General features: G+C 46.1%; 1 protein-coding gene across 5 annotated transcripts in view; it reads right to left on the bottom strand.

The window, feature by feature from the left end:
- The window catches only part of Cnot6 (CCR4-NOT transcription complex subunit 6), a 56,975-nt gene extending 52,050 nt beyond the window's left edge, over positions 1–4,925 (bottom strand). For 2 of the 5 annotated variants that reach the window (XR_002388680.2, XM_021242631.2), the window contains exon 1: positions 4,904–4,925. The gene's annotated coding sequence lies outside the window, so the exon portion shown is untranslated. Of the gene's footprint in view, positions 1–4,333; positions 4,653–4,903 lie in introns of those variants that run through there. The other 3 variants (XM_021242626.2, XM_004836748.4, XM_087195017.1) reach the window with 3 other exon arrangements.
- Between the last annotated feature and the right edge of the window lie 11,307 nt (positions 4,926–16,232).

The raw sequence follows: 16,232 nt of genomic DNA, 5'->3' as shown, positions 1-16,232 counted from the left end.
TGTCTACTAACTACACTCTTGACGGATTCTCATCAGAGGTAGGTTGCAGTCCCAACAGTTTCAGAGAAACCCCAAGCTGCTTCTGACCAACTGTTTTGTCCCTCTCACTCTTGGATCCTATGGTTTACAGCCTAAGCTGTATATAATTTGACTTTGGATGTGCTAGGTCTTTCCCCTGAAATATCCTACTCAGCTTGACAAACCCCTATTCATCCTTTAAAACTCAGCTCAAAGAACTCTAAGACTTACGTTTCCCAAGTAGAGTTCATTTCTTCTAAGCATGCCCCAAATGCTTTACACATTCCTAATTACTACATAACTTCATGGGTGCTTTATTTTTTTATGTGTCTTTCTCTCTACACCACTATAAACCCCACGTAGGACAAAAGACCACAAGTCCTAACCCTATTTCTATACATAGTGCCTGATGCACAGGTTGTTAGTAAGTATTTTGGGAACTGAGTTATAGTACTACTTTAAAATACTGTATTGAAGCATAATCAGTTCTGCTATGTAACTCTAGTTCTGAAACTGTGAACTTATTCCAACATGACTGATGTATTAGGAAACAATGTAAGTATAATGCAAGTTCCTGAATTGTTTATGTGCTATTTTGTCTACAAAAACACACTAGAGGAAAGGAGAACACTTACATCCAGCCGAACTGAGCTGTAGAGAAACACACAAAACACACTTTAAACACCTACCATCTAAATCAGTTTCCTGTTATGAGCCACACCCACTCACTTCTAGTATTGTGACTTTCCGTCTGATTTCTGGTGAACTCTTTCCATCATTTCAGTAACTTACAACAGCAACCCTTGCGACAGCTATCTGCACAAACACACCAGGTGTTTTTCAAGGTAAAGTACTACATGTACTATTGTATTTATATAAAAATGTGCTACCGAGTTTTTATCAGGTTGTTTTTTGGGGGTTTTTTTGGTACTGGGAATCAAACTCGGGACCTTGCGATTGCGAGGCAGGTGGCGGAACCACTGAGCTAAATCCCTGGCCCTTTATCAAGTTGTTTTAAAAACGTGTCACTGACAAATTTTTTTAGTTGTACCCCCAATTCCATTTTTTGCTAACACATGTGGTTTCCATTAAACAATTATGCGTAGCACAGGGGTTTTCAGGAAACTATAAGATGCTTTATAGCAAAACTGACTGAAATAGCTTTATGAGCGTCATACAGTTTGAATAGTCCAATTCCAATAATTTATTGTAGAGAAAACTGTCTTTGTCAAAATTTCACGTTTACAGGCCATATCCTAACTAGCCATCAGGATATTCATAACCTTAGCGTGATAACTGTAACTTCTGGTGAACACATTGTTTCTCCAGCTCAATTCCCTAGTTTGCCTAAGTTTAAATGAGAAAACAAGATCTCAAACCTCAACTTTCATGTGTACCATTTTAAGGCTTTCACTGCTTTTAATCTCTTCTAAAACATACTGACATTTTAATTTTAAACGGCCCTGCATTATAGAGCAGTTAGAGATACCATATCCAAGGTAAAGCAGACTCGGAGCACTAACTCCTTATCTAAGACATGGCTTGATGTTTACATGTACAGCCTCTATCTACTCTACTCTCCACACTGATGCCTAAGTCCTCACTGAATCACTTTGCTCCCCTGCCGAGGATATCCTGGCCTCTTCCTTCACTATCAGGAGAAAGGTACAAACTTCACTTTTGGCTTACCAAGCCTGATTCTTCAAAATCTAGGCTACACACACTTTCTAAGTCCTTCTCAAGTCACTCCAGCTGTACCAGCAGCACCTTATCACTGGCCCTCCCTCAACACTGATACTTCCGTTGAAGCACAGCTGTGGTTCTTTTTCAAATGCCCATCTCCCCCAGTTTGGCAAGGTCTTATGCAGTGTTACTTTTTATAAACTGACTCCACATTCTCCTTAAATTTAGCTATTCGTTCTTCTGTTCTTCCACAACTAGTACAACTATTAATAAGCCTAGAAACTACAAGAAAGCAGAAACAGTACACCCATCTTTGAATTGTGTCCAACACAGAGGTCAGCATATGCTGACATATAACTTATCAAGAAAACGTAAACGGATGAGTGTGACAAAGCTCACAGAAGGTTAAAGTTAAGGTCGCCTAAATAAGCATCCATCTTAACATTCAAATAGCCCTTTCCTCTTACTTGTTCAAGTCAAGAATATGATGTGTTCCATTGTACTCTAATGCATATAGGCTATGTACACAGTACTAGAATTTATCTTATTCAGCATTTCTTAATTTTGCCTAGTGTTTTATTAAGCACATTTTGTTGCAAGATGGCTACCACCTTGAAGTGAGCAGCAGGTAAAGTTAAAGAAAAAGAGTAAATTAGTGAAAGTTCTGTAGAAGCTGGGGGATTTGAAAATTAAAATTTTCTTTTCCAGATACATAAAGGGCCAATCACAACACAAGTGTATACAGCATCGTACACTCACAAATTCAAGTCTTTTCTCCAGTAAAACACATGTTCTTAGATGAACGTGCTTTAAACAAGAGCTTCCCAAACAGTGAACAACCCTGCATGTGAGCACGGTACAAATGTACTCAAGACACTGACCTCTCACTTCCCAAGACTCTGAGAATACAGCTGTGAGCTGCCTTAACCATTTACTTCATAATGCCTTATATAGAGTATTATCTTCTCTTTAACTACAAGGAAAAAATGTATGCTTTGAAAAATATAAATAAGGCTAAATGGATACTGTGAAATGTCTAAGCATCAACCAAAATGCACATTTACAAATTTTAAGTACAGTGGGCAATTCCTACAATGTCTTCATTTTTAATGAGGACCACGTTCTATAATCCTAACTCGTTTCTGCTCATAAGAATCAGTCTGATATTTCTCAACAACTGTAGTTTTACTTTGCCAACAAAAATCCAAGAAACACAGAAACACTACAAATTGAATAGGGATTCAAAGGGAGCTTCTTTAGCTATATTTTTGTTAAACAAGACACATCTGAAGTTATCTTAGGAATGACTTTCAGAAAGCTCAGTCTCACAAGAAAATACTCCATCTTTTGTCAAATACTTGATTCTTCTTGTCATTTCAGTAAATATATTGTTCACCTACTGAGAACTGACCAGACAGGACTATCTTAAATAACTTCTATCCATTAAAACACCCCCAGAGAGAAAATCCTCAGCAATTATCACTGCTTTTTTGCACACAAAACCTGATCCTGTCCCTTATAACTGTAGTAACCTTGGGCAATGCACTTTTTCCCTTCTGGATCTGTTTCTTCATGTGCAGCTGTTCAATGATTTTGTTTAAAATAAGGCGACTGGATTAGATCACTGGTTTAAAAATATTAATTTAAAATTTATTCTAAATCATCTCACTTTAGAGTGCTGACAACTGTCTTAACAGCAATTACCAAAAAGTCTTCAAAACCATTTGATGATCAATGACCACAACAGCTACTGCAGCCTACAAAACTTGTTCTCAAGTGGAGGTAAATAAATAGTACCACATTATGGAAACTACAAAGTGCCATTACGCTCCATTTTATTTTTCACTGATTCACTCGCCTCCTCTCCAAAGTTACATTTCCAGACACGTGTAGGCAAGAACATTCAGCGCTAGCAATAATGAGACAATCCACCTTGGAAACTGTTAAGCGCAGACCCTCAAATCCAGGCAGATTATTTCAACAGTCACCCTAGCACTGTAACGGCCAATCCAAGATGACCATTCACAACACTGGCATCTGCCTTAACAGCTAGAGAAGGCTGATGAGAGGTGTAGGTAGCAGGGTCTCTGCAGAAAGTAGAGGGAAAAAGTAAAAGAAAAATTTTTTAAGTTCCCAAAGAAAGTAATAACGTGTTGAAAAATGAAAAGGCAAGATGAGACTCAGGTTACTGGAGAAAACCGGTTCAAGTAAACAGTACTATCCCCGAGTCCTCAGCAATACCGTAAAATAAATCTCATCCGGTGCTACGTGTTCTTTGGCCATGCACTCCACCCGCCGTGCCCCGAAAATATCTGCCCTAAACGGAACCTAGACTCTTCCGGGGAGGGGCGGGCAGACGGCTTTCCCCAGCGGGCACCGGGCGCGGGAGGCGGAGCACGGGCAGAGAAGGGCCCGGGCCCCGCCCGCGCGGCCGCCCACGTCAATCACTCAATCACGCCCCGGGAGGCCCGGCGGGGGCGCGGCGGGGAGGGGCGCGATCGCGGCCGCGCGTGGGGGCGGGGAGCAGCTCGGCGGCCGCCGCCGCCGCCAAACTCGACCAAAGTTGCGGCGACGGGCGGCCGACCCGAGTTCCCAGGGCGCGGCCGGTGGGGGCCCCGGCTGCCTCGCTCACCTCGCTCGCCGCGCCGCCTTCCTCCTCCGCCGCCGCCGCCGCCGCCGCCTCCCTGTGAGCGCAGCGGGGTCTGACCTGTGGAACCACCATACCAGTCCCGCCTCAGCCGCCGCTCTTTGTTCCCCCTCCGGGCGCCACCGCCTCCGCGGCCCGCCCCAGCCGCCCGGCGGCCGCCACTACGCCCTCACGCCCGCTCGGCCCCGGCCTGGCTCTGCACTGAGCCCGCCGCCGCGTCGCCCCCGCGCCGCCGCCGCCGCAGCCACCGACGCCGCCGCCTCCTCCTCCGCGCCCCCCTCGTTTTCATTGAAAGCAAACAAGCATCATGGCGGCGCCGCCCCAGCCCGCGAGCGCCCGGGCCGCCGCCGCCGCGCCAATATCCCGGCCGCCCATTGGTCGCCGCCGCCGGGCGCCACCATCCCGCGCCCGGCGGGGGGAGACGCTCCGTAAGCCCGGACCCCCGGCTGGGGAGCAGTGGACCGCCCCGGCGCGCACGTCCCTCCCTCCCTCGCTCATTCTAGCTGGCGCTCGGCCGCTCCTGCGTTCTCCTCTTCCGAGTGCCCGGTGTCGCACCTGGCTCCTGCTTCGTTCCTGGCGGGTCCCTTGATGGCTTTCCTCCGTCCTTTTCCTGGGTATTACTCTCCTGTACGTCTCTCCTTTCCCCAGGCCTTCGCATGTCCTTCGCTCGGCAGCACACATCTATTGGCAGACTTTTAACCTTTGCCAGTATCTTGTTCTGCAGAAAGATGAACCAACAATTGAATAATTCTTCCTGCCTCAATCAGGCAGACAAAAGTAAATTAATGACCCTTCCCTGTCCACTAGTGGCAAATCAGCCCCGTACATTGAGGACAGTTATTGGTGGCATGGTTCCAGCCTGAATAACTGGTCAGAGATGTATTCACAGGTCAAGACAAACTGGTGATTGCAGGTGTGCGGGGAAATGATTGGCCTGATCCATGATGTTTGCAACAGGAAATAGCTGGCTGGGAGTTTGGGCCGCGGTGAATCAGACCCTGCCCCTCCTTCTTGAGTAATCTCATAATCTAGGGGCCAGAGAAACTCCAGATTTAAAATCATTAAATGTCAGCTGAAGGGTATGGAATGAAGAAAAATAAATAGATGCACACGCTTCTAGCTGGTAAACTATGATGGACTACAGGCTCCTTCCTGGAAAATAAGCCCTGAAGAGATGAGAGTGAATCTGGTCCCAGGAACTAACAATAGCAAACAAAGGAGAAACGCATGCTCCTTGCTGAAGTCTGTCTTGGGCTAGACGGTGTGGGAAATGGGTGGCTGCTGCTTGGGATATAGGAGAATTGACAGTGTGATGAAAGGACCGAAGGGTGTATTAGTCACTCCCATTGCTGGAACAAAATAACCTGATACCTATACCTTAGGAGGAAAGGTTTGTTTTGGCTCACAGTTTCAGTGGACTCTGCCCGTAGTTGGCTGGCTCTAGTGGAGAAAGGGCATGGCTGAGGAAGGCTGCTCATGATGATGACTGTGAAGCAGAGAGAAAGGAAGAGTCAGGGACGAGAATACAGACTTCCAATTCACACCCCCAGTGACCTGCCCCTTCCATCCGGGTCTCACCTCCAAACATGAGACTTTTGGGGGACATTTTAGATCTAAACCATAAAAAGGACAGAAGCTTTTCAGAGATCCAGATGTTCTATTCAGGGCAAGAGTTACATGCTTGTCTGATCCTAGCACTGCCTTGAAATGGCCACTGGCTGTCATTCACCAAGAGAGCAGCAGTGGCAGGCCTTCAGTGCCAAAGGACATTGGACAAAGGCAAGGCAAGTCAAAAGTCTGGCACAAGCAGAGTTAGAACAATGCAGAAATAGCTGCCTCCCTGTAGATACTGCTTCATAATCTCGAACCTCCAAGCTACTGGAGTTGTACAGACCTTGTGCCATACAAAGTGTGCCAGGCTGAGGGGCCAGTGGGACAGACATCAAGCTGGGCTTCTCCAATTTGAGTGCTGGGCCCTGGAAGCCTGTCCTCCATCCTGGAGAAAAGGGTCCCTTTTTGTTATTCATTTGCCCAATGGGAGCTCTGTGTGCGTGTGTGTGTGCGTGTGTGTGTGTGTGTGTGTGTGTGTGTGTGTGATTGGCATGATGTACGTGGAGAAAAAGAAATTACTTCCATAAAAAAAAGCACTTGGCACTTTAAAGCAATAGTTTTATTATATCTTATGGTTCAGGTGTTCAGTAGGACAATTCTGTTGGTCTCACTTGTGGTCTCTCATGCCTGTGCCTCAGGTGGTGGCTGGATGGTGAATGTCTGTCATCTTGGCATCCCCTGGTGAGGCCTCTTTGTGTAGCACTTCATCCTCCTGCCTTTCTTGGTGGCCTTTCTCTCCAGCAGGAAGTTATCCTGGATTTCTCATTGTGACAAACTGCGCACATGAAACCACTTGGGACAGGGTTTGTGAGGAAAAAGATTTATTCCAGTGAACAGAGACTAAAATCGGGGGTAGATTTCAGCAGCTAGCTGAGAAAAGCCTTATCTGTTACATCAGTCTGTGGATGGCTGACAGCAAGAGATAAATATCAGCAGCTAACTGGGAAAGGAATTAGGCTTATTAGGTATTGAAAAGGGGGCTATGATCATAAGAAATGTTCATGACTGAGTGGCCAAGGAGGTCAGTGCAGGTGTGTAGACAGTCACTGGACTTCTCAGAGCTGGGGAGATTTTATATTCATCTGTCCTGTTTACTGAGAATAGCCTGCTGTTTGCTTTCCAAAGGTCTCATTTAGGCCATGCGTGACACTCACTGGCAACCCAGGGATCCAAGAGAAAGGAAGTGGAAGCTGCCAAGCCTTCTGAAGAATGTCACTCCTCTGTGTTCTATCCAGCAAAGCAATCACAAGCCCAGCCTAGATTCGAGATGAAAGGATGCAAGCTAGGGAAGAGACACATGCACGCAGAAGGAGTGATAGACTTGTTTGGAGTCATCTAGGTAAACTAGCTCCACAAAACTGCCAGGAGCCCCGGAAATGGGCAGTGTTGATCAGACTGAGTACAACAATAAAAACTCACAGGAGACCACCAAATGAGGCAGGTCCCGAGGCTTATTTGAAAAGACAAACTAAACTGCTGAGACCGGAGAGCTTGTGGTAGAAGACCCATAAATATTCTTCCAGGAGGAATGTGCTCAGAAGGTTAAGCCATATTAAGTGTTGTTTAGTGAGCTGGAAATACAGACCCTGTGGAGTTCTGTGAGTCCCCTCTAGAACTGGAGGCTTGGTGTCCAGGGGAATGGTATACAGCACTGAGCACCAGAATCCCTCACCCTGATGCAGTGCCAAGGGCACAGACATAGCCTGTCCATCAGCTCCCCTTCTCTGGGCTCAAGGCCTCCAGGCCAAAGTTTTCCACAGGGCCTGGTAGAATAGACAAATTTCAGGATCCAAACATATCTCCCCCATATTACCCTTTATCTCTGGATCCATTGTATTAGTCTTAAATTGATTGAAAATCCAACTGAAACAGCTTTAAAATACAGGAAAGTGAGCAAGAAAAAAAAGAAAATTAATTGGATCAAATAGCTTTAAAAGGGCAGGAAGAGTACATCAGCTTCACAAGGGGCTTGATCTGGGGACAATGCCACTTTTGGGTCTGCTCACCTCCATGGTCATGTTATCAGGTGTCATCTTGAAACACAGTGAGGCCAGCTTCTCTGAGGTACAAGCCCAGCAGGAGAGTGAGAGCTTCCCAAACAGGTGAACAGGCTTTCATTTCTGTCCGTGAACCAAACACGGTGGTCAGGAGACTGTCACACCCAGCCACGGAGAAGTCTTATGCCCAGTCTTTCAACCTTACCCAGAGACTCTTTGGAAGGAGTTATGGGGCAGAGAAATTGGAGGTGCTGTTATTGGAAGAGGAGGGACAGAAGCAGAAAGGCAGACAGAGGGCTGAGGTCCCCTCTCTGCCAAGCCTTCACATGCTCATGCACGGACAGCCTGCCGCTGCTTCTCCAGCTCCCTGTCTTCTTCCAGTTTCCCTCTGTATGTCGAGTCGGGAGAAAATGCCACAAGGGTACAGAGTGTGGGCCACAGAGGGGCTTCTGTTCAGAGCTCTGTCACACTCCCCGCAGACCGCCTTTAGCAGACTGACTGGAAAAGAAAGAACACCTAGTCTGTAACTGCTTGTGAGTATAGGTCACATTACTGAAGGTTACACCACCATGTTATTGTTGTAAAATAATTTACAGTCAGGATTTTAAAAAATAAAACTTAAAAAACAGCAAGGCATGAGGAAGAAAGTACAGTAATGTCTCATCCTTGTCCCTACCCCAGCCACACTCCCCAAAGACAAGCATTTGAATTGATTACAAGGCTTTGGCCTTAAAGGACAAAACAAAAAAGATAACTTCACACGTGCTCACTAGACAGCAGTGGTCACTCCCGAGACTAGATGTCTAAATTGAGGATGGCTTGACCCCATAGGTGCCCATCTAAGGTTGAATATGTGTGCCAAGAGGACAATTGTATTTTTAAACAGTGTTTTAATCAAAGAATTTCCCCAATATGTTCTCCTTTGACTAACACGCACTGTTTCAGATGAGTAAACCTCTAAACCATTGAGTCCCATTGTCCGTTCTGGGGGAAAACCCTCTAGACCGTGTTGGACACTCTGGTTCATAGTCTTGTCCTCCTTCCAGAGCTTGCTGGTGGTTGGGTGTGTAGTGTGAGAGGCAGAGGGAGGCGGGTGGCCCGCGGGCATCTGGCCTGAGCAGCTGGAAGGAGAATTGGTGTCCGTGCTGACGTGCAGCCGGTGGGGCTCGAGTTTGGTCTACCAGTTCCAAGGAAAGCCTGGCAGTCTTCCTGCTCAGATGTGGAAAGAGGCTAGCACCTAGGGAGAGGCTGATCATGGACGTTCCCCTGGCTGAAAAGCACTTTGTGTTTCCTCGCTACTTAGGGAATAATGAGGTGTTGGAGTGATAGCAGGAGGTTGAATTAGCAAGGGAGCCTGAAAGATGTTTATTATACAGATTGGCCTAAAAGAGTTTAGGGGGAAACAGGGCCTCTATTGGGCAGCTCTGTAATCCCAGCACTCTGATAGGCTGAGGCAGGAGGGTTGCAGATTTGAGCCCAGCTTGGGTAATTTAGCAATATAGTGAAACTCTGTCACAAAATAAAACAATAAAGATGGGCTGGGGATGTAGCTCAGCGTGAAGGCCCTGGGTCCAATCCCTAGTGCTGAAAAAAGAAAGAGTTTAGTGAAGGGTGACTTCGTACCATGGCAGATGACATGAGTCCTGTAAAGATTTCAAAAACTGACCTCGTTGGCCTGACCTTCCAGTCCTGTGGGAAGCCGTCGTAGGTGGGCTGAGGACATGCAGAGGGTCCCTGCATGTGAACTGCTGGCCCATGGGGCTGCTCTTATGCCTCCATGGGTGGTGGGCTGGTCCATAACTCCCAAGGGGAGCCTCAGTGGAGCTGAAAGCAAAAATCTGAAGACACAGAATGTGGGTCCTTCCAGAGACGTCCAGGGTTGGCGCTTCATCCAGGATTCCAGGTGAGTAAACGTTCCAGGCTTCTTTGTGCGTAACCTGGTTGATGGCCCATCTTCTAAGTTTGTTAGGCCTCATTTAGTTTCTAGACTAGAAACCTGATTCTAAGTAATTGAGCAGCAATGGGAACCTATTGGCTCAGAGAAATGCTAGGTGGTCTAATGGACCGATACAAAAAGTCTGTAATCCCAGCACTTGGGAGGCTGAGCTACGAGGATTACAAGTTCAAGGCCAGCCATTTAGAGACTTGATGGGACTCACCAGAAGATCATTTTATTTAATACTGCTTAGATGCACTAATGTTGCACATGCCTGTGATCCCAGCACTCGGGAGGCTGAGGCAGGAGGATCGCTGCAGGTTTGAGGCCAGCCTGGGCTGCATGGTGAGGTCAAGGCCAGCCTGAACTACACAGAGTGGCCCTGTTTCAAAAAACCAAAAATAAGGCCGAGGATGTAGCTCAGTGGTGCGGCCGCCTGCCTCGCAAGTGCAGGGTCCCAGGTTTGATCCCCGGTACCAAAAAATAAATAAAATAAAAAATAAATAAACAAATAAATAAAATCCACAAATATTGATATGTCACACTACTTAAAATATTTTGGTAACTATTTAAATATAACTAATTTCCTTTGTAATCCTATGTATTTTATTTTATGCTTTTAAAAATAATTGTTTGCTATTGGCAATACAATTTTTTTTGTACAGTAGTCTTGTATTCTGTCATTTACTGAACACCCTCCTAGTTTTAGTTGATTTTTTGGTACAGTATTTCGAATTTTCTAAGTCAGTGGTCCCCGGCCTCTTTGGCACCAGAGACTGATTTTGTGGAAGACAATTTTTCCACAGACCAGGTTGGGGGCTGGTTTCACGATGATTCAAGCACATTATATTTATGTGTACTTTATTACTGTTAATATTATGTTGTGATACACAATGAAGGAATAATACAACTCACCACAGTGCAGAATCACCAGGAGCCCTGAGCTTGGTTTCCTGGAAGTAAATGGTCCCATCTGGGGTGATGGGAGGTGGTGGCACCCACAGTGTGTTGCTTACGTCCAGTCTACTCCATATCTCGTTTTAGTTGCTGCCACTGCAGAAAACCCTGCAAAGATAGGACGTTGGAAACAGAAGCAGATTTTTCAGGGTTCTTGTGGCAATCTCAGGATATTCTGCCTTGACCTTAATCAGAACATATGGAGATTTGAAGTTGTCTCAAAAATACTTTTAAGGCCACCATTTCAGTATTTGCAATCTTAAGCAGTTGGTCTTCTAGCACAGACAAAGTAGATTCACCTGGCTTATTCACAAATGGATCATGAATCAATTCTTTCCCAGTTTGGGGGTCTTGTGTGGCCGGGAAGTAATGCTCAAACTCTCTTGAAAGCTGAGATAGGTGATCATGCAGCAGCTGGGAGAAAGAAGCCCCTGGCTCAGTTCCTTTTGAAATCTCTGCTAATGTTTGAAACGTGTCAGAAATCCCAGTGTTCACGCATTCCTCCCATGATTCCATTTTGGCTTTGAATGCAGCCACTTTATCTGCTGACTTGAACATTCTCCCCTGAAGTGACAGACTGAGTTTGTTGAGTAGGTTGAGTATGTCACATGAGTATGCAAGTTTTTCGATCCACTCTGTGTCACTGAAATGTGCTGTCAGTGGTGACTTTTGCTAAAAGAAATCTCTGAAGCAGCCCTCATAATTCAAAAACTCTGGCCAGAGCTCTGCATTTGGAAAGACATCTCACTTCTGTGTATAAGAGAAGACGTGCTCTGCATCTATCTCCTCACGGAATTGCGTGAGCAGATGTGAGTTACAGGTGTGCACTTCAATGTGGCAGATAATCTTAACTACATCCTGAGAAATGTTGTTACGTTCAGGTGACATTTTTTGTCTAGCCAGCATTTCTCTGTGGATGACACAGGGTGTAGGCTCACATTCAGAACCAACCTCTTTGACTCAGGTAGTGAAACCAGAAAGCCCTCCGGTCATGACAGCTACTTGGTCCTTGCATGTACCGACCTAGAAGAACCAGTTGTTTTCCTGATATGTGATCATTCAAAGACTTGAATAGGGCAGGGATATAGCTCCGTGGTTCCGCTGCCTGCCTCACAAGCGCAAGGACCTGAGTTCGATCCCTGGTACCAAGATGTAGCTCAGTGGTTCTGCTGCCTGCTTTGCAAGTGCAAGGTCCCAAGTTCGATCCCCAGTAACCCGCCCCCCCCAAAAAGACTTGAATAGTTGTGCAGCTGTGGTGTTGGTTGGCATAAAAGTGGACTGAACATATCCTCCTGCACATCATCCTGAAAAATAGATCGAACAAAAACTGGTATTTTTGCCCTGCTGTCAGCATTGGTGAACTCATCAACCTGGATTGTATTCCATGGTGACTTGTTAATCCTCTTGACAATTGTGCCTCAATATCCTCTGCATTTATCAACTTGTCTAGTTATGGTGCAAGCCAAGAGGAACATTTGCCATGCTTTGAACTACAGTCCACCCTAAAAGTTCATAGCAGACGTCCTTTGGGTCAGGCAGGATCAATTCCTCACCAAGACTCAGTGGCTTCTTGGCTTTATCAGGGTAGCTACTAAGAATGATGCTCTCAGTGCAAACATTCAATGAAGTTGTGGCCTTTAATAATTACTTCTGTTCTTTCTGTTTTCTTTTTTCTATTTTAAAAAAAAACCTCCAAAGGTTTGTCTTGTAGTGCAGGGTGCTTGGTTCCCAAGGGGAAAAAACAGTTTCAAAGGTTTCATGGCTTCGTTGGCTAGCCAGCTGCCACATATTGTACAAAGCAGGCTTGAAGAATGTGAATCACCTGATACAATGAACCCATAGATGAAATAGGACTCTTGGTATTTTATTTTAAGTGCATCGTTTTGTTGGCGATCTTGGATTCTGCTGTTTTCTCTTCACTTGGTCTTCTCCTGTTGTCGCAAAGAAGGTCTTCAGTGACATTTGTTTTCTGCTCATTTAGCTAAGGTTAGCTTGTAGGCTTCCCCAAAACTGTGACTGAGGCAAATGCAAGGTGCAGGAAACCGGCATGCACAGAAGTGGTAAATAAAATAATGGGTGGGACATGCAGTGGCCTGAGTTTTCTTTTGTCTGTATTCAATAAGTTTAAAGAGAGTGATCATTTCTGTGAAAGATTTTCTCACTTGTAGGCAGACAAAAGGAAAAGAACTTTCACTACAGCACTTTAAAACAAGACTTATTTTGGGCCATGAACTCTTGCCGGGTCTCTAAACCTCGGCACTGTTACCATCGGGGCTGGCTGAGTCTTTGTTATAAGGGCTGTCCTGTGCGTCAGGGGGTGTTTAGGCCTCTGTCAGATCCCACTAACATCCTCATCAATTGTTTCAACCCAAATTATCTTCAGACTTTGCCCACTGACCTCTGGGTCCAAAATCACCCCAGGTAAGAACCACCACACTATTTCAAGGGTTTGCACTCATGAATTCATTTAATCCTCACCACAAACTATGTGTTAATAGTATAGGTAGCACAAGGAGAGCTGGAAGACCCTTTCCCTCCACCCACTAGAGTGTGGGCAACACCCAAGACCGATCCTCCTTTTATTGTTTTGAAAGAAAGGGAAAATAAAATAGCAAAGACCCAGGAAATCTCTGCAGCTCCAGGCCAGAGCACATGTGAGTTAATTTCAGGGCCTGACGTTTAGCAACCTTTTCTCCTCTCTAACTGTGTTAACAGGTCATAAACACGGACTGCATCTCCTACGTATAATTTCACCATCGAGTGAACTCTTGGACACGCTGACTTGGTGCCCTACTGGTCATTCCTCTCAACCTTACCTAGAGACCCGACCAGAGGCACCCAGGCTGGGTCCACAGCTTTCCAAATCTGAAACCCTGATTTACTTGTGTGCTGTGCTGAGTTTTTTACTTTCTCGTTGTCCCAGAACCAACTTTCTATTGGTGCCACATTTTTGCCAACAGGCACCTTCCCCGAGCACATCTTCCTTCAATAAATGAAGCTGCTTTTTCTTTTACCGTTGGATGTAGGCTTGCAATTCTTTGCTGGTCACACACAAGAGCCCGGAGTCTGCCATTGGATCCACTATGTGGAATCAGTAGGTTCTGTTGTCATCCTCATTTTATAAGTAAGTGTCTGTAAGCAGAGTAAGTGTCTGTAAACAGAAGCCTGGTGAAGTTAGAAGTAATTTTCCAAGGTTACAGGGCTGTTAAATATCATTTATAATTGCCAACAAAACTAAAATAAACACCAGAACGCAGAATCAATTCAACAATTATGGAACGTGAATACAAAGGAATGTAGAACAAATTAACTGCTTGATTTATTTATGTTGAATAAGTCTCAAAAACATCACTGAGAGGAAAACAGCAAGTTGCAGAGACTTTGGTTGAGGACAAAATATGCAACAGCACTCGTAATCTCTCTGAAGATTTAGAGTAGAATTTTCCTTTCCAATTTCCTTTCCATTTCCAGAATTGCCCTGTGTCTGTGGGAGTCATGGTTTGAATCTCTTTCTTGTTCTTCCCCTCCCAGGGAATTGGCTTTCCCCAAATGTCAGGTGATTTTGTCCTCCTTCCATTTCTGTGGAAGGAACAACTGGGGCATCATGGGTAGAGCTTCACCGACAGCATCCCACAGAGCTGACTTTGTCCCTGAGACCGGACATCCTCCTCCCAGCCTGCTGCTGTTTGGCCTTGCCAGGCGGCCAGGGAGGTACCCTGGCTCCCCTTGGTCGGCAGTCTGAAGGGTCCCCGAGGTGCTGCCACAGCCTGACTCACCTTCGCCTGTTCCTCGGAGGGAGACTCGTGGCAGACATCCTCTGCTCTTTGTGTCAGGGAATCACAAGGTGCTTCCACCTGTGCTCTCGTCTTCACCAGGTCTGGGGAGAGCAGCAGACACTCACCCGGTGCATGCGTCTGAGTACATGGCCACTCAAGCATCTGCTCTCCCGCTCCCCGGTGGGTTGGGCGCATTGCTGGTGCTCTGTCTCTCTTCCCCACATCTCCAGGTGCGTGTGTCCCACTGCAGGGCTTTGGCTCCAGGCTCACCTCGGATATCCAAGTCCGAGGGTACTCAAGTCCTTTTACAGAGTAGCATGGAATCCGCATGCAACCTGTGCACAGCCCCCACATACTTTACCTCATCCTTAGATTCTTGTACCAGTCCTGTAACACTTAATGCAAATTAAATGCTATGTAAATAGCTGTCATGCTGTATGGTTGGGGGCATAATGACGAGAGAAATACACTCTGTATGCTCAGTGCCAATGCAATTCTTTCCTAACATTTTCAATCTGCAATAGGTTGAATCCGCGTGTGAAAGCCAACTGTGTGTGTATATGTGTGTCTCAGGTGCACGCCTGTGTGTGCATACCTCAGTTAAACACCTGTCTCCACTGTTACATGCTCAAATGTCAAGTTGGTGAATATAAGCTGCCCTGAGCCCGGGTGACTCCACAGCCACAGCGCCTCCGCTGAGTGCCTGACCCCTGCGGTTCACCAGGAAGGGCCCCAGAGAGGCCCTGCTGTGCGCGGCCAGGGGCGACCTCCTTTGGCTGCTGTGCGAGCACCCTTCCTCAGGAGGGCCAGGAGCCGCATGAGTGGCCTCATCTGCAGTTCGGAAAGGCTCCCTGGGTGATTGTAACTACAGCTGCCCGGTAGGCAGACAGCGGGCCTGGAGTTTGAGTTCCCCTCTAGTCCCCAGATGGGCGTCTTTGGAAATACTGCCTCCACTCTTGGGGGCTCATTTTCCCCGTCAGTGAATAGGGCGACGAGGGTCTCCTCAATTAGAAGGTGATGCGACTTCCCATACAGCCCACCAGGGGGAGCCCTTGGCATCTGTGATGTTGAGCCCCGCTCAAACTTGGGTGTCTCTCCGCTCCTACGTCACTTTCCGTTTTGGTTTTTCTTTGTTTTAAAATAGGGGCTCCCTCAGGAAGACAGAAGCAGAATCTCCAGTGTTGGAACTAGAACAGGTGCACTTTTAAATTGTAGAATAATTATTGTATATATTTATGAGGTACAATGTGACGCTAATAATATGTTCCTAATGTGTAATGATTAACTCAGGGTAATTAACAAATCTATCACCCCACATACTCATCACTTTTTTTTTTTACTGGAAACACTTAAAATATACTTTAGCAACTAAAAAGTATACAATACATTATAATTTATCATAGCTGATAAATTCACCATAATTGTGCAACGTGGTGCTTTTAAAAATGACTTTAAGCCAGGCACGGTGGCACACACCTATGGTCCCAGCACTCGAGAGGCTGAGGCAGGAGGATCGCCATGAGTTTGAGGCTAGTTTGGGCTACACACTGAGTTCAAGGCCAGCCTGAACAACATAGCAAGACCCTGTCTCAAAACAAAACAAAACA

This window comes from Heterocephalus glaber, unplaced genomic scaffold, assembly GCF_053883595.1.
Source record: "Heterocephalus glaber isolate CG9 unplaced genomic scaffold, H.glaber_assembly_v1.0 deba00001606, whole genome shotgun sequence".
In the NCBI taxonomy this organism is placed as follows: Eukaryota; Metazoa; Chordata; class Mammalia; order Rodentia; family Bathyergidae; genus Heterocephalus; species Heterocephalus glaber.
The sequence above is the reverse complement of the archived record's forward strand: the minus strand, read 5'-3'. Positions and strand labels throughout refer to the sequence as shown.